Source organism: Patella vulgata, chromosome 3, assembly GCF_932274485.2.
Source record: "Patella vulgata chromosome 3, xgPatVulg1.2, whole genome shotgun sequence".
Classification (NCBI taxonomy): Eukaryota; Metazoa; Mollusca; class Gastropoda; family Patellidae; genus Patella; species Patella vulgata.
The window spans coordinates 82,231,263-82,247,809 of NC_065881.2; the positions used below are offsets into that span (position 1 = coordinate 82,231,263).

Below are 16,547 nucleotides of genomic sequence, written 5' to 3' on the forward strand. Positions count from 1 at the left end.
TTTTGTCTCTGTTTATTCTTTTGTCTCTTGTTATTTACGTAAACAACTGATAACAGCTAAATTCCAAATATGGATTGGACATTCACCCCAAACCTGAATATCGACAGGAATTGTTTCCTAATTTAGTCAACAAATATGATATATGTTTTATAACAAAGAAAAATGTAAACGACCAACATGTTCATTAATCTATAGCTTAGTTAACGTATCAAAATAACCAGCATATACTTTCTATATTTGTGGTTATGAAGTTAGCATCGATAATATGAAAGATAACGCTATTGTTCCAGCCATCATATTTCTCCCTGTCTTGTTATTGTTACAAATTTCCTAAACAATTTTAATTTGCGTTTCCGAATTAACTTATACCTTAGCTAATATTTTGGCAATGGAGAATAATTAATCAAAACCATAAAATTATTTTACAAGCAATTTCTAAGCACAAATTCTTTCCCTCCATATTACTACAGATAAGCCATAATTTTTTCTAAGATTGTGTATCGAAAAATGTGATTCTATGTAGGCCTACAATTACTTGTGGTAAACAATTTAAGTGTAAAGTTTATGGTATTGTAATATACCTTTGTAAATATCATAACAGAAATATTATTTTGCTCAATTTTCAGTTGCAATAAGCTTTTAATAAAACAGTAAGTCTATATACCGTTATGCTTTTTAAAATCACATTTCCCCTTTTACTGGTAGGCCTTAATCCGACCAATAAAATATTTACTGAAGCACTATCACTAGTTTTAAACCATTCAGTAATTCAAAATAATTTTAATTTACTCTGTGATTATCTAGTAATAGTATGCTGTATGGTTAGCTTCAGTTTACATGGCAGATAATTCTAAACTAAATTTTCTATTTCTAAATAATCAGTTGACAAAAAAATCACAAAAACAAAAGTAACTCTGAACACAGATCAGACCTAATGTCATGGATATCTAGAGCAAACTTCAGATTTATAATAATTTAATATATTCTTGTGCAGTAGTGTAAAATGGACAATTTCATAGTATTATGGGGCCTATAAAGGCCGTCAAAACATTACATGACACCCAGAGCAATATGCAAAGTATTCATTCTCAAGTTGTTTTTGTTTTATACTTGTTTGTAAAAAGAGAAACCAATCAACTCAAATAATGTTTATTGAAAAATGTTATAGGCCAATTTCAAATAGAATTTTAATATCGTTAATTATTTTATTTTTTTTTAAATGAAAGCCTACATTTATTAATAGAACAAAAATCATAAAAGCACACAGTGAGTCAACGTTGGAGCCAAAGGTATTTTATCTTGGAAAACAACCAACGGCTCAAATCTGTTTTATTAGAAAACGTTATATGCCTATTTGAAATTCAATTTTAATATTCTTAAATTATTTTTTTAATGAATGCTTACTTTATTAACATAACATAAATAAGAGAATCACACAGCTCTAGAAGACACAGGTAAATAGTGTTGATATTAGTAAAATAGGCCTTATCCAAAAAAGGGCGTGGCGCTTTGACATTTTCAAATGGTCCATTTTAAGGTGTATGGAAATTACATTTCAAATCTAGGAAATGAAATGAAATGAAATGGGATTTAACGTCCTACTGTTCTGCTCCTATGCTGGGCTAATGAAGACGGGCATACGCCATACAGTGTGCTATGAGGGAAATTTTGCCCGGGCAGCGGCACTATCGTCTACTCTTATATCGAATTCCAACTGCCAAGGGATCTTTTACGTGCATTCTAATGTATACACGGGACCTCGGTTTTGCGTCTCATCCGAAGGACTAGACAGCTGTCCTTGTCAGGCACTCCTGCATCACTGACAACGGGGAACCACGCCGGAAAATCTGGATGAACTTTCTCGGCAAATGCAGGGATCGAACACCCGACCTCCAGGCTAGCGAGCCAGCGTCTTACCCACTTAGCCACGTGATCCCCCTATTCTCAATTAAACTCTTTAACCTACATATATAAATACCTGTCTGGTCTTCATTAATATATAACATTAATATTGTATTTTGATGTTAATAAATACGCATTAAGCATAATTAGGCCTTCTCTCATTTTTTGCTTGAGGAGAATTAGGCTACCTCCTGACTCATTCCTGACCTTGTGTCTTGAAGGGGAGCCTTTGCGTTTTGATTACTTTACCCGAAGAGAGTTACCTCCCTTCGCCAACTCCCTTAGTGATTAACGATTATCCCAGGGGTTAGTGGAGTGGAACGAAATAAAACCACTGGGGATACCGAGGATGGGTACGCCCCCCCCCCCCTCCCACCCAGCAACTCTGAGTAATAGAATAAATAATACATTTACTTTTCGATTTCTATGAAACGTGTAAATCTGGGCGTTTTGTTTGTTGAGGTAATGTAGCTGGACACCGATTCCAAAGAATTCTATAGTTCTATGAGTGGGTTTATAATATAGATGTTATACTGTATTAGCCATGTTATAGTTCTATAAGTGGGTTTATAGTATAGATGTTATACTGTATTAGTCATATTATAGTTCTATGAGTGGGTTTTAATATAGATGTTATACTGTATTAGCCATGTTATAGTTCTATGAGTGGGTTTATAATATAGATGTTATATTGTATTAGTCATGTTATAGTTCTATGAGTGGGTTTATAATATAGATGTTATACTGTATTAGCCATGTTATAGTTCTATGAGTGGGTTTATAATATAGATGTTATACTATATTAGTTATGTTATAGAACTGTATAAACATAGATTTACAACAGTACGGTCTTCAAGAGATTTATTTATTTATTGATAAATATTCAGTTTTTCGCCTCATCCGAACGACGATACTTTGTTCCTTGCTAGACACTCCGTCCAATACCACTGACAAGAGCCATTCTTCAAAAAGTGCCCTTTCCATAAATTATTAAGTAGTGTTATTGGAAATATACTTTGGACCTTCGAAATGTACCCTTTTGTTGGTAATAAAAATAAACTGGGGTATATAAAAAAATAAACTGGGGTATATAAGAGATTTGTTGAGTGATATAGGTATAGGACTAGTAATAAACTGGGATGTATCGGTATTTGCAACAAAGACATGGTCAGTTATTGTTCCGTTTGTGGTCAGCCGTCCGAATATTTGGGGAAAAGTTGGGGCCGGGCAAAGATATCGGTGTTAACATTAAAATGAATTTGAAAATAGTGGTTTGTATCCTGATGTTTTTAATTGGAGTTATCTACCTTTATCTGTTGAATGATCGCACAAATAAAAAAAAAGATTTGTCAGATTTTCATATGACACTTAAAATATCAGAATATTTCCACCCAAAACATTATATCTATAGTTTACTAATCACAATTTACTAATTATAATACCAACGTTAGTAATGATGATCCAGCCTAGCCTAAAATTGAATCGCTAATTTCGCGGTTCAGAGTGAAGCAATTTGACTGAAAGTTTCAACATATTCTGTTTTCATTATCTATTTTTTAACTATTATAGCGAGAACTGACAGCTCTTTATCTAATCCTACCTTATGATAATATGACATATGACCTTTTCGGATGGTCTAAGCTATCCTTTTATTTTGGGTCCACCCACTTCAGATTAACAGATCTTTGTTTTTATATTTTTAAAATTAATGTTTTCTTTATTTAGGGGTTAACAATTTGTATGCGGTAAAAGGGGCTTTCATTAGAGACTTTTGGCAAGCGTAATTTCGGGTTATATATCAACCCCTCCAGATACTAGTATAATACAGACAAGTAAAACGAAATTTTGAACTATAAAAAACGAAACGAAATAGGATCTGGGTTTTTTTTTATCAGATTTTAACTTACTGCTAATAGTTTAGATCTCGTCAATCAAATAATGTGTTTGTTTATATCATCTGTGACAGTTGTCTCGAAATGACCTAGTTTGTGTTGAGTGGACGGTAAACCCCAACTCTCTCTCTCTCTCTCTCTCTCTCTCTCTCTCTCGTTAGTAATGGATTCAAAGAAATTCTATTTACCATAGGCGGGCTATGATAATTTGCAACCGATCGGGTACGAATGACAGGGGATATTATATGATATGAGCTCGTTGAGCCGATGCGATGCCCTGAAAACTAAAATAAAAAATACATGTAATACTTTTAAACTACTTAATTTATTAGACTGTTTTAGGTTTTAATATATTTTTAGTGTTTTTAAATGATAGTTATTTTATATCATACACGACTGATAATCATTGAACTGGATCACATACTGTAAGCCGAATACGTTGTTCACAAACTTCATTGTGTGTGAGAGAGAGAGAGAGAGAGAGAGAGAGAGAGAGAGAGAGAGAGATGGGGTTTAATCTCCACTCGACGCAGACTAGGTCATTTCAGGACTAACATATGGTACAATTACAATTTTATTTCATTAATTCGCTTGCGCGTAGAGGTCTTTAGCAGTGGGAGGAAACCGGGGGACTCAGAGAAAACCCACGAGGTTGGACAGGCGACCCTACTCCTTGCCACGTACAACCGGGGAATCGAAACCCCGCCAGTTGACTCAATGACAGGTCGTATGATACAGCGCTCACGTGCTAACCATTCGGCCATCCAACCCCCCAAACTTCATTAAAGTCCCATTGGGTCTTTTTATCTATATGGAATTACGTGTAAACTTCAATATTGTGAAATATGAATCTATAATTGGAATATCAGTCAAAAAATGATTCAATCATGTGACACATTTTGGTGGTGCGCATGCGTGAAGATAGGTCGTAGACCATACTATCCATAGATTGGTTTAGGCTTATTTTGTTGGGGAGTTGTCTACGACAAGCACGTAAATTTCCAGCACAGACTCAAAATCTGACGAGAGAAGTGTTTCACGACAGCCACCATTTTGTTTGTTTTGACTACGTATACTGAGTCACTGAGAAGTACGAAATAGGTAGTGTCATGTACCGATCGATAGTCCACCACAGTAGATTAATTACTGTACATAACGAAACCACAAAATAGGTAGTAAGTCACTGAAGTGGTATAGACTTATTTTTGGGGGAGTTGTCCTCTGACAAACACCTTAGTTCGTATTGCAGACTCAAAAACAAACCAGAACATGTGCACATGGTTACGCCATTTTGGCTGTTTAATTACACAGATATATGAGAGAGAGAGAGAGAGAAATGGGGTTTAACGTCCACTCGACACAAACTAGGTCATTTCGGGACTAACATATGGTTTAATTTTAATAACATAATTCGCTTGCGCGTAGGGGTCTTTAGCAGTGGGAGGAAACCGGAGGACCCGGAGAAAACCCACGAGGTTGGACAGGCGACCCTACTCCTTGCCACGTACAACCGGGGATTCGAAACCACGCCAGTCGACTCAATGACAGACTTTATGATACAGCGCGCGCACGCTAACCATTCAGCCATCCACCCCCCACAGATATATGTAAACAGGGCCTACTGACAAGAGCCACAACATAACCCACCTATCTTTGAATGATTCAAATAACCCCTGCATTTATAATACGTCACCTGAACAATTATGTCAAAGTTCATGAAATTTGCAACCACTGACACCAGCGACTCAGCATCTTCATCGACCAGCAGAAAACGCACAGGAAAACGGAAGAAAGGGCCTAGCAGGTGAAGATACTCCTACAGCAACTAGAAACACATTACGTAACAAGACAAACCAAGATTCCGAGGATCAAGTAGAATCTACTACACTGCTAACCTGTCCAGAATGTAAAGAACAAGTAAACAAAAATCACAAATCACAATGCAGTAGAGTGTGATGGTTGTAATCTATGGATCCACTGTGTATGTGGTGGTGTTACAGAAGCTCTACACCAGGTCCTGTGCGATGAAAGTATTTCCGGCCAAGTATCCTGGTAATGTCCTCGCTGTGCATTGCGCATCAAGGCAGTAAATGAGAAAGTGAAAGCACTAACTATTGCACATGAACAACTCCAACAAGAGGTTGAGGGTGTGAAGTCCAAAATCGACGGGATGGAAAAGAGTGTTACCCACAACAATAGCAAACAGATAGAAGAGGACCACCTAAAACTGAGGAAAACTAGCTCAGAGAAAGCAAGAAAGTATTACTGATAAGGAGCTGACGGAATTAAAGAGAGATCGAGCCTTCTATTGAAGATGGCTAATGTAGTGCATTTCTTTTTACCATACACAAATATTTACGCCATTATTAATCACTGTAGTGCATTAACTATTTCACCTGTCCGCGCACCTGTTCACCGTTTACAATGTTATACGTTGTGAACTTATTGAAGCAACAACCTCACTTTTGAATTTGTTTTATTACCCGAACGGGTGAAGTTGACACTTGTAATTCTTTAGGACTTTGTGACTGTAATTGTTACCATGACAACCAGACATTTTGAATGTCTCTTTGTCGTTTGACTTGTGTTTGTTTTAAATATATACCAATCTCTTGTGCCCATTGAAATAGTTTGAGTAATAAGAATTGAAAATACAGTTTGTAAAGACTGTGTTTAGTTGTTCCTGGATACACAGGCTATAAAATATTCATCATCAGAAACTAAATAATTATAACCACGATTAAAGTTTATTATTAAACTCTGTCGATTATTTCCAATTGACGCCTTTTCTATTACTCTGTATGGTAAATTACTAGACTTTTTAAAAGAGACAAATATTTATAGAAATTTTTTAATTGTATATTTCTGATTTCCATTGATTGTTTTTTAATTATATATACATATAATGTTGTGATCAGTGTTTTAAATTGATATTTACTGTGATATTTGTTTTTATTTAGGTATGAATAATCTCAATACTTTAAACATTAGGAGTTGGGTCATCTGTCCAGCTCTGAGGATTTTGTCTGGGTCTAGGTCCCACTCCCCCCCCCTCCCCGCTTCACACTGCTAAAGAGCCTCATAAACGCAAGGAAATCATTGAAATATAATTGTAATATAAAATGTTAGTCCGGAAATTATCTACTTTATGTCGAGTGGACATTAAACTCCATTTCTCTCTCGTCCCATAGATCGTGTCCGCCATCAACTGTTATTGGCCACTTTCACGTGACGCAATCAACAAAAGACTGCGAATATAAGAAACATTGTGTGTGTGCTGTAGCACCATGGACCTTCTGTCAGACGTTGAAAGCGGAACTTCTCAAACCGGTCGCGACATCCTACGTACGACCCATGCACCTTTTCTTACTACATATCTTAGTAGCCTTGTGATCATCTAGAATTTGTCTCTAGCTGTCTTTGCTTCCCCTTCACGTTGTGTATTTACTTCATACTGTTATCTTAAGACGTTTGTCTTCTCAGTAGTTATAACAATGCAACAGTTTATTTTTACATTTTATATATCATAGCCGGATACATATATGTAGATACAAGTATAGTACAATAACAGTAAAGTCAGTCTTTCAAACCCCATCCAGTCAGACTCGCTTGGCAAGTCTGCTGATAGAAATTGCTACATCTTTTCCCTTCTGGAATCACGCTGTTGTCTAGCAAATTCTCACAAGTATGATAGTTTTGTAGCTTTGGGTTTTGACGTTCAATTATCCAAATGGTCAAATATGATGTAAATAAACAAAGAGACTGGTCAATTTAGGCTAATGACGTCGAAACCCACCCTAATATGGAAAATGGAAATATACCGACGAAACTTCCCACAAGATATATGTTATCAACCGAGAATTGAATGTTTAGCACAGTATGACACTTTTTTATATAGAAATATGTCATTGATTCAATAAGTTAATTGAAGTACATACTACATATATGTGAATCTAATAACTTTTCAAAGATATTAATTAAAGATACATTCCCGCGTACAAACTGGGTGATTTAATGGTATATATGGACTAAAAACATATTCAAACTAATTAATTTGTCATAATTTTGCTTTAAATCCTTCTCAAACATTGTATTTGCGAAGGAATGCCCTGCTATACAAATTCGATCAAACCAGGTCATATTTACGTCACGCGACTTACCTCTCTTGGAAGTCAGAGGAGAATTCATTGCATACATAAGACGACGTTGTCTTTAATCGCTTACTATTTATTAGAAATATCGAATCCTAATTAGATTCTCGGATTATCCACCACCCGCGTTTTATTCCGTCAATTTCATCTCAGAAAGTGTTGTACAACTCTTCATAAAGTTCACAAACTTGTACATCAAGCACTCAATGTTCGCGTGTGACCTTTGACATCACGCGTGCAGAAATTCCTAATCGTCGGGCTGTCGATTAGGGGAACCCTTACATTTTTTCCCGTATACGCTCCATGAGTGTTTTTCGGGGAATCCAGTATTTTTCTAGTAAGACTGGATATCTCTACTTTCCATATATACCAAAATTGCTATACTTTTATTGGAAATAACCACCGATAAATACTTTTCTGGGAACCCATCTTTAATACAATATAATGCCATCATTTTTCTCTATTCCTTGTCTATAAATTTAAAAAAAAACAATGTCACAACGACAATATTTCTACAATGATCAATAGGTTTTAACACAATTTGATTTGTTTACATAGATATTTGTTTCAGCCCTAACAGTAACTACATGTGTGATATTATATTGCTTTAAAATGATTGATTTTTTGATTAAATAATAATCCTCATTAACTATTTCATCCCTGTCAGTGAATGAAGCAGTCTAGTGGAACTTTACTGCAGATCAGTTTGGTTATATCAGAGAGAGAGAGAGAGAAATCGGGTTTAAGGTCCACTCAACACTAACTAGGTCATTTTGGGACTAACAAATAGTTCAATTTTACTTCAATAATTCGCTTGTGCATATGGGTCTTTATAACAATGGGAACAAACCGGAGGACCCAGCGAAAACCCACGAGGTTGGACAGACGACCCTACTCCTTGTCACGTACAACCATGGAATTGAAACCACGCCAGTTGACTCAATGACAACCATTCGGCCATCCAACCTCCTAGTTTGGTAATATTGATGTATAAAAAACTGTATGGAGGCGTACGGGCTCGATGACAGTAAGGGGGGGGGGGTCAGAACCCGAAATGCCCCCCAAAATTTCGGGTTTACAGACAGCGGCGCCGGTCTTCCTCGAGAGGCGAAGAAGTGGACTTACCTTGTATGGAATCCCCACCCCCGCAAAGAACATTTTGGAATATTTAACGGCTGCAAACACGTTTTCCTGCTATTTCAGCCTGTGAACAAAGCAACTTCAAAGTGGTCTTATATAGCCTAATTAAGATGGCTGACTCGAATTCCAATCAATCGTTTACAGTCCACGGAGACGGGACCGTTTGGAGAAAATTTTGAAAATTTAACTGCTGCAAACGCGGTTTTCTGCTATTCCAGCCCGTTAATACGGCAACTTCAATTTGGTCCAATATAGCCTACCTGGCTGACCCGAATTCCTAAAAGCCAATCATTCGTCGCGGGGTATGGGGGCCTCACCCTCCCGGAGAAAATTTTGAAAATTTAACCACCGCAAATGCGTTTTCTGCTATTCTAGCTCGTGTAAGCAACTCCAAAAGTATCCAATGGTTTTGTAACCGAAATCCCATTCTGAATTCCAACCATCCAATCAGACTGTTGCAGCTGCATTCACAAATAATAATCAATGCCCCAAAAATGTCGCACAAAGTAGAGTGGCTCCAGACAAAATTTTTTAATCCATAGTCAAACTAGAAATGCTAGAAAAAAGTTTTCTTCGAGAGGCTTAGGAGCGGAGCTGACCTTGTAGCTGACACCCCCTCCACCCCCCCACCCCCCCCACCCCCCCGCAAGAAAATTTTGGAATATTTGACGGCCGCAAACACGTTTTACTGCTATTCTAACCCATAAAATTAGTGTTTTATTAGATTTCGGGCACTTTGAAATAAAAAATTTTTTTCACTTTACCCGGCTGCCCGAAAAGTCAGCTTGCCCCCCCCCCCACCCGCCTAGCTCGTTCTGACCAGGAAGTCTCGGGCTTGCTCCCAGTGCTGATCGATAATTAACAGCGTGATTTCTTATTGTCAGTGGTGCTTGACGGAGGGCCTGGGAACAGAGACGTGTAGTTGTTCGGATGGGACAAATAGCAAAGTTCTGTCTTTACGTTGGCATGTACGTAAAAGAATCCTTGACAGTTGAAATTCTATATAAAAGTCCGGGCAAAATGTCCATCATAACACAATGCATGGTGCATGCCCGTCTACATTAGCCCATTCGGCGCAGGACAGTAGAACGTAAAATCTCATTTCATTTTATCTGTGGGAATTCCCAGTTTTGTATTGATATAACAGACGGTAGGTTGTATTATCATATCTTTTGTTGGCCTCAGTAACTGAGTCAGTTACTATAAATAGATTGGATTTTCCAAATTGGTGTTCTAAAAAACAATATTTCCCTGTAGCCTTGCCCCTTTTCTTAGAATCACAAGCTCCTCAACATCGGTGGAAGACGGTTGTGTATTTAAGTTATAAGTTGATCTACTAGGCACATCATAATTATCAATATGTCTGATCAGGTAAGTAGAGATATCATATCAAACTGTTTGTATGAATGTATTACTTGGTTGTGTTACCCGTGTTCGTGTATGTGTTGTTTATGTAATATGTATTATTAAATGTATAATATGACTGTCTCATTGCTGTATGTACGGTGTCCTTAATAGACGTTTTGATGCAATAAGCATCTTATGTTATTAGATTAGACTATATGAGACTAGTCTACTGGTTTGGCCAGGAATATGTTTGACAGATCAGTACTGACAGTACTTGATGTATTGCTATATCCCTAAACACTATTTCACAAAGAATTCTGATTCATAGCCTAAACACTGGGAAGTAAACGAGGGTAGGGCGGGGAGCTTTAATAATTGACAAATACTTGATGCTTAGTGTCACAACCTTTCACGGGAAAGAGCACACAAAACGCCATTTTAACTCAAAAACCAGGTAACAGCAATCTGACTAGATACGACATTTTATTGCACCAAAATCCACGCTACAATCTTCCTAAAAGAGCGCGGGGGAATCCCGCTTTAATATAGTACCATAATATGACCAAACATATATCACATGATCGTGTGACAGGGGATAACCTGTCTGTTAGGCCCCACGCGTTACCTCATCTTCAATAGTAGGTTTGATCGCGCTTTAACTCCGTACATCTTATCAGGCGCTTCACGTAATACCCTACATATTTCGACACTAATTTCGATTAGTTACTGATCCAGTCTGGGAGTCTATCAGATTCCGCGATCATCGCGAATACCCAGTCTCGCGTTTTCCAGCTAAAATGTCTACCTATGATAATCGAGTTGCAAAGTTCAAGGTTTCCGTGGAGGTCGCCATGTTTGATTTGAGTGTGTGTGTGTGTCACAAACTCTGATTGGACGCTACTGTTCACGTGTCTGCGGTAAAGGGAGATAACGTACCTAAGTAAATTCGGGGGATATAGGAGGCAGACCACCATTAATTTCCCCATTGACTTCAATGTTAATTCTGGCCTCTTTGCCCACCTCCAACTTTTCCCCAAATTTTCGTTGGGCTGAATGCTTTTCACTACAGACAGAGGAACAAATGGTCATGTCTTTGCACTAAAATTTGTATGAGGTTGACCACCAAAATTTTGAGATACACAAACTTGAAGAAGCATACTAAAAACATGTAACTAGTTGCCGTACATATCGCCGTAGCTAACCTGATAACCCTCTTATCCTTCCGCCTCAAAATCATGAATATTTACCAAAACCTGGCAGAAAATGTTAATTCAAACCCTCTTCGTCCATTCTAGACCAGAAAATCAACACAAATGGGCATGCAAAAGGGGAGAAAAGAGAGAGAGAGAGAATTGCTATAAATAGACGAACTACAATTCGTGGGTACTGAGATGATGAAATTTAATGGTGGTCTGCCTCCTATATAATGGCCAAATGGCTAGTGCGTTCCCCTTGTATCATAAGGTCTGTCATTGAGTCAACTGGCGTTATTTCGATTCCCCGGTTGTACGTAAACAAGGAGTAAAGTCGCCTGTCCAAACTCGTGGGTTCTGTCCGGGTCCTCGGGGGGGGGGGGCTCCCACTGCTAATGACCCCTACGTGCAAGCCAATTATTGAAATAAAATTGAACCATGTGTTAGTCCCGAAATGAACTACTCTCTCTTTCTCATTCAACATCGACATTTCTGATAACTTAAAGATACCTTCTAGCGTACAAACTGTGTGAATTGATGATATCTTTGGACTAAAGACATATTCGAACCAATTAATCTATCAAATATTTGCTTCAAACCCCACTCAAAACATTGTATTCGCAGGGATACACCACAAGCTATTTTGGGAAGCTATGTTTGTCACCTAACTTGATTGAGGAGGTGTGGTCTATTTTTGAGAATGTATGTCATTGCTTACCGTCCATTTACCATACATATTGATTAGGCCTAAGTAAATTCTTGGATTATTTTCTGCCGTTTAATTACGGAGCCTGTTGTTATACGTTTACACCCCTCAATGTTCCCATTCGATCAAGAAATAACAACGATCATAAGTCAAGCTAGCATACAATAAGCTGGTAGACAACAGTCAGGTTGCTAGTTAGTGATATCCTAACACTTTTTTTTTTCGGGTAATCCAGTATATTTCTAGTAAGATTGGATGTCTATACTTTCCATATATAGCAAATTTGTCATACTTTTATTGGAAATAACTACCCAATAAATACTTTCGTGCGAATGTATCTCTAAACAATAATATTGATAATATACACAGAGTATAGACAAACCTTGACATTCATCAAGCTCGTGCAGTGGGCATTCCCGATATTATCGTATCAATAGCTGTACTTGAATACTCTTAGTCAGTTACTATAAATAGGCCAAGGTTGGTTTTTCCATAATGGGGTTCTCTAAACAAAATAGAGAGAGAGAGAGAGAGGGAGAGAGAGAAATGGGGTTTAACGTCCACTCTACACAAACTAGGTCATTTCGGGACTAACATATGGTTTAATTTTATTTCAATAATTCGCTTGCGCATAGGGGTCTTTAGCAGTGGGAGGAAACCGGAGGACCCGGAGAAAACCCACGAGGTTAGACAGGCGACCCTACTCCTTGTCACGTACAACCGGGGATTCGAAACCACGCCAGTTGACTCAATGACAGGTCGTATGATACAGCACGCACGTGCTGACCATTCGGCCATTCCCCCCCCCCCCCCTAAACAAAATATCTTAACTCTCAAATAGTATCAATGTCAGAATAAGTGAGTACAGATATTAAGGCACCTACTAACCATCCAAATTGGTAGTTTATAATATATTGTTAGTTGAATAGCTAGATACGAGTGTATTGGTATGTATATGTTCACACGATCATCGCATGAGAGAGAGAGAGAGAGAGGGGGGGGGGAGGGAGGGAGAGGGCTTGAGACCCGACCTTGGGAAAATACCATGATACAGGTATTATGATCTAAAGCGCACCGTTAGGGCAGGCGGTCAATGAAATATCGTATTTTACTCTCAAATTATTGAAATTTTTATCCTTTGTAATCTTATTATAAAATTGTTTTCTGTAATCTAATTTTATAATCATTAGCTATAACACAAACACTATCACCGCTGACTGATAGACTTGATAACCTGCTCTAATACGTCAGACTCGCTCCTACGTCACTCCTTTTCTGACTTGCAGTCAGAATAGCGCAGTGACGTAGGAACCAGCCTGACGTCATTTAGAGCATGTTGTCCAGTCTACGCTGACTGACTGAATTTATAATATGACGTCAACAATTGAACAATGACGTAAACAGTAACTAGTTGAAACCAGTTCAAGTTGGGGGAATTCCCGTTATTTATAATGAATTTGTTTTCTCAATATCTGTTATCAGATACTAGAATAAACTATTATAAATTATAATAAAACCAGTCTGACGAGTAGATTGTATTATTATTTCAGACACCCGAAAGCGTAATAATAAATTAGTTTATTTAAAGATACATTAGTTAAGAGTTTAATAAAGAGTTAGCCATTCTTGCTATGATAGGCCTAATTCAAAAATAGATGATAAAAAAAGAAAATTTTGAAAATTTCATTCAACTTACTTCATTCTCAGCCAAGTTATCATTGTTTGTAGTTTTGACAAGATGTGTGCACAGTGGTAACCAGGGCACTGGTATAATCGGGCCTAAGTTTCGCTTTCCCATTTTTAAATTAAATTTTTGAATGGCGAACCGTTTTAATCTAGTTATAAATCTCGAGTATCCGATGCCATCGATCAGGGTCGATTATGGTCTTGCTTTGTTAATTAATGTCTAATTAATAGTTTATATAACATTTCAGGCCTAAAGAAAGAACTGCAGTAGGCATATTTAGCTCTTGCATAATGTATGTTTAAGAAAATTCCACATAAAAATATTTTTTTGTCCTGTTTAATTATTACAATATACAATGTTTTATGTATATTATATATTATTCAGATAGTAAACATCAATAATACATACCATGTTAATGGTGATGGGGTACAAATTGGGAATGGTCAAAATGCATTACACATCAACAATCAGCTACGGGAGGAGGTGGGTGAACTGAGAGAAGAGGTGGATGAGTTAAAAGAAAGGGTCAGACAACTGGAGGCTAAATTACAGACTAATACTGATACAAACACTGAGAAACCAGAATATCAGATGGATGACGAGGAGGAGGAGGATGGGGATATGATTACTCTGGACGTCAGGTGTCTGTAAGTATAAACTACATGTTTTATAATATATATTTACCTGTATCTAGAGATAGTATAATATAATTTATATTTACCTGTATCTGTAGAGGTAGGTATTATAATATCATATATATTTACCTGTATTTACAGTGGGTATAGTAAGATGGCTATAAGTGTTAGTAGAGATAAAACTGTAAGTGATCTAGAAGCTATAATACAGGAGGAGTGGAGAAGGAAGTATGGTATAGATGGTGTTTGTTGTATTACCGGTATCTACAGTGTAAAACAGGAGGAGATCATCTACAACTATAAGATCAACAACAGAGATCGATTATTATCACATTATGGTATAGGTAATGGTGATACAGTCTACTGGTGATAGTCGTTTTGATTATAAAACAGGAAGAGTTTATCTAGATATAGTCCTGTTCAGTGAACTGATATTTACACCATCCCATCTATACGTTATCACAATGTCATATTATAAATAACTTATATTTTGTCATTTGTATTCCATTTATTGACAACCCTGGCCTTATATGTCTATTGGATTTGAGATAATCTTGGAGAACTGCACAATAAAATACAGACATAACAATAAGAACAACTCTTATATAACGAAACTTGGTTTACAAGAAAGATTCAGGGGATAAACTGACACTTATTATAAAATTATTATTGATCAAAACATTTGCATAATTAAAAGACTTAATTCTATACTGACCAAATACTTATAATCTTAGAAAAAATACAAATATTTCAGATTATCAATGCTGAACAAAAATCTTCTCGGGCCCTCTTCAACTAACGCATGGAACACATACTGATGCTTCCAAATACATATTAAATGATCTTTTATTCCAAATTTCTTGTAGTGAGCTAAAAAGACATATGTCCGAAGATCTATCTTGCAGCAACTAGCATCGATTTGAAGATTCGTATAAATTATATTTAGATGGACGCAACTGCACAGCAGATCTTTTACCAGTGACCAATGTATCACTAATCAACTAAATCGCTTCTTTTGATAAGCAGGCTCTAACCAATCACATCTTTAAAATAGTACATTGATGTAATTAGTCGTTTAAATATTTAAGTTATTCTCATTTCTGATCAATTTTTAATTGATATATTTCTGCTGTTCTCCTTTGATATAAAAAGTTTATAAAATTGATTTTCTTGGTCTGGTTTTAATTGTCTCCCATTATCTCATAATATATACGTAGTAAATATGTTTACTATAATATCTTTCATATTCCGTGTTCGGGAAAGTCGGGGTTTCCCTCCCCTGCTCGCGCAGAGCAAACTTTCTTTTTCCTACGTTCATCGAAACAGTCGAACAAACAAATGCGTGAAGCAGTGTAATATACTAAACTTACGCTGTCTGTCTAAAATTAGCTCACAACCCGCCGTGAGTGCTACTACGGCCAGTCTACGGTGGGAAGTTTAGTAAACCCGTGCGTAAGTCTTACGCGTCACTTGCGTGTGTTCGGCACCGTAGAAGATCGCAGGCTTGCCGTAAAGACTTTTGGTCCTGCGCACACAAACCTTTTACCCGGTTTCTTGCGGCTGGCCTGCGAGATATTAACCCCTACGACCCGTGCGTTGCAGAACGGGGTAGAACCTCATACAAGATAGAATACTAATTATTAGATATGGTGGCCATTCCGGGCAGAGATCTGTTATTGAAGTAGATAGGTGTCTGTGCGCAGAATGTCATGTCGCTGTTTTGGCCTCACTGCACTATAATCCTGCTATTGGGGGAGAGAGAGACAGAAATGCGGTTTAACGCCCATTCAAAACAAACTGGGTCATTTCGGGACTAACAAATGTTCAATTGTATTTTAATAATCCGCTTGCGTCTAGGGGTCTTTAGCAGTCGGAGAACCCGGAGAAACCCCAC

The 16,547-nt window shown here is 37.2% G+C and overlaps 1 long non-coding RNA gene across 1 annotated transcript; it reads left to right on the forward strand.

Annotated features, from left to right (window-relative positions):
* The first annotated feature begins 10,296 nt into the window (after positions 1-10,296).
* Positions 10,297-15,818, forward strand: LOC126816979 (uncharacterized). Its single transcript, XR_007678696.2, has 3 exons — positions 10,297-10,456; positions 14,403-14,665; positions 14,795-15,818. It is a non-coding gene; the product is annotated as an uncharacterized LOC126816979 (long non-coding RNA).
* The last annotated feature ends 729 nt before the right edge of the window (positions 15,819-16,547 follow it).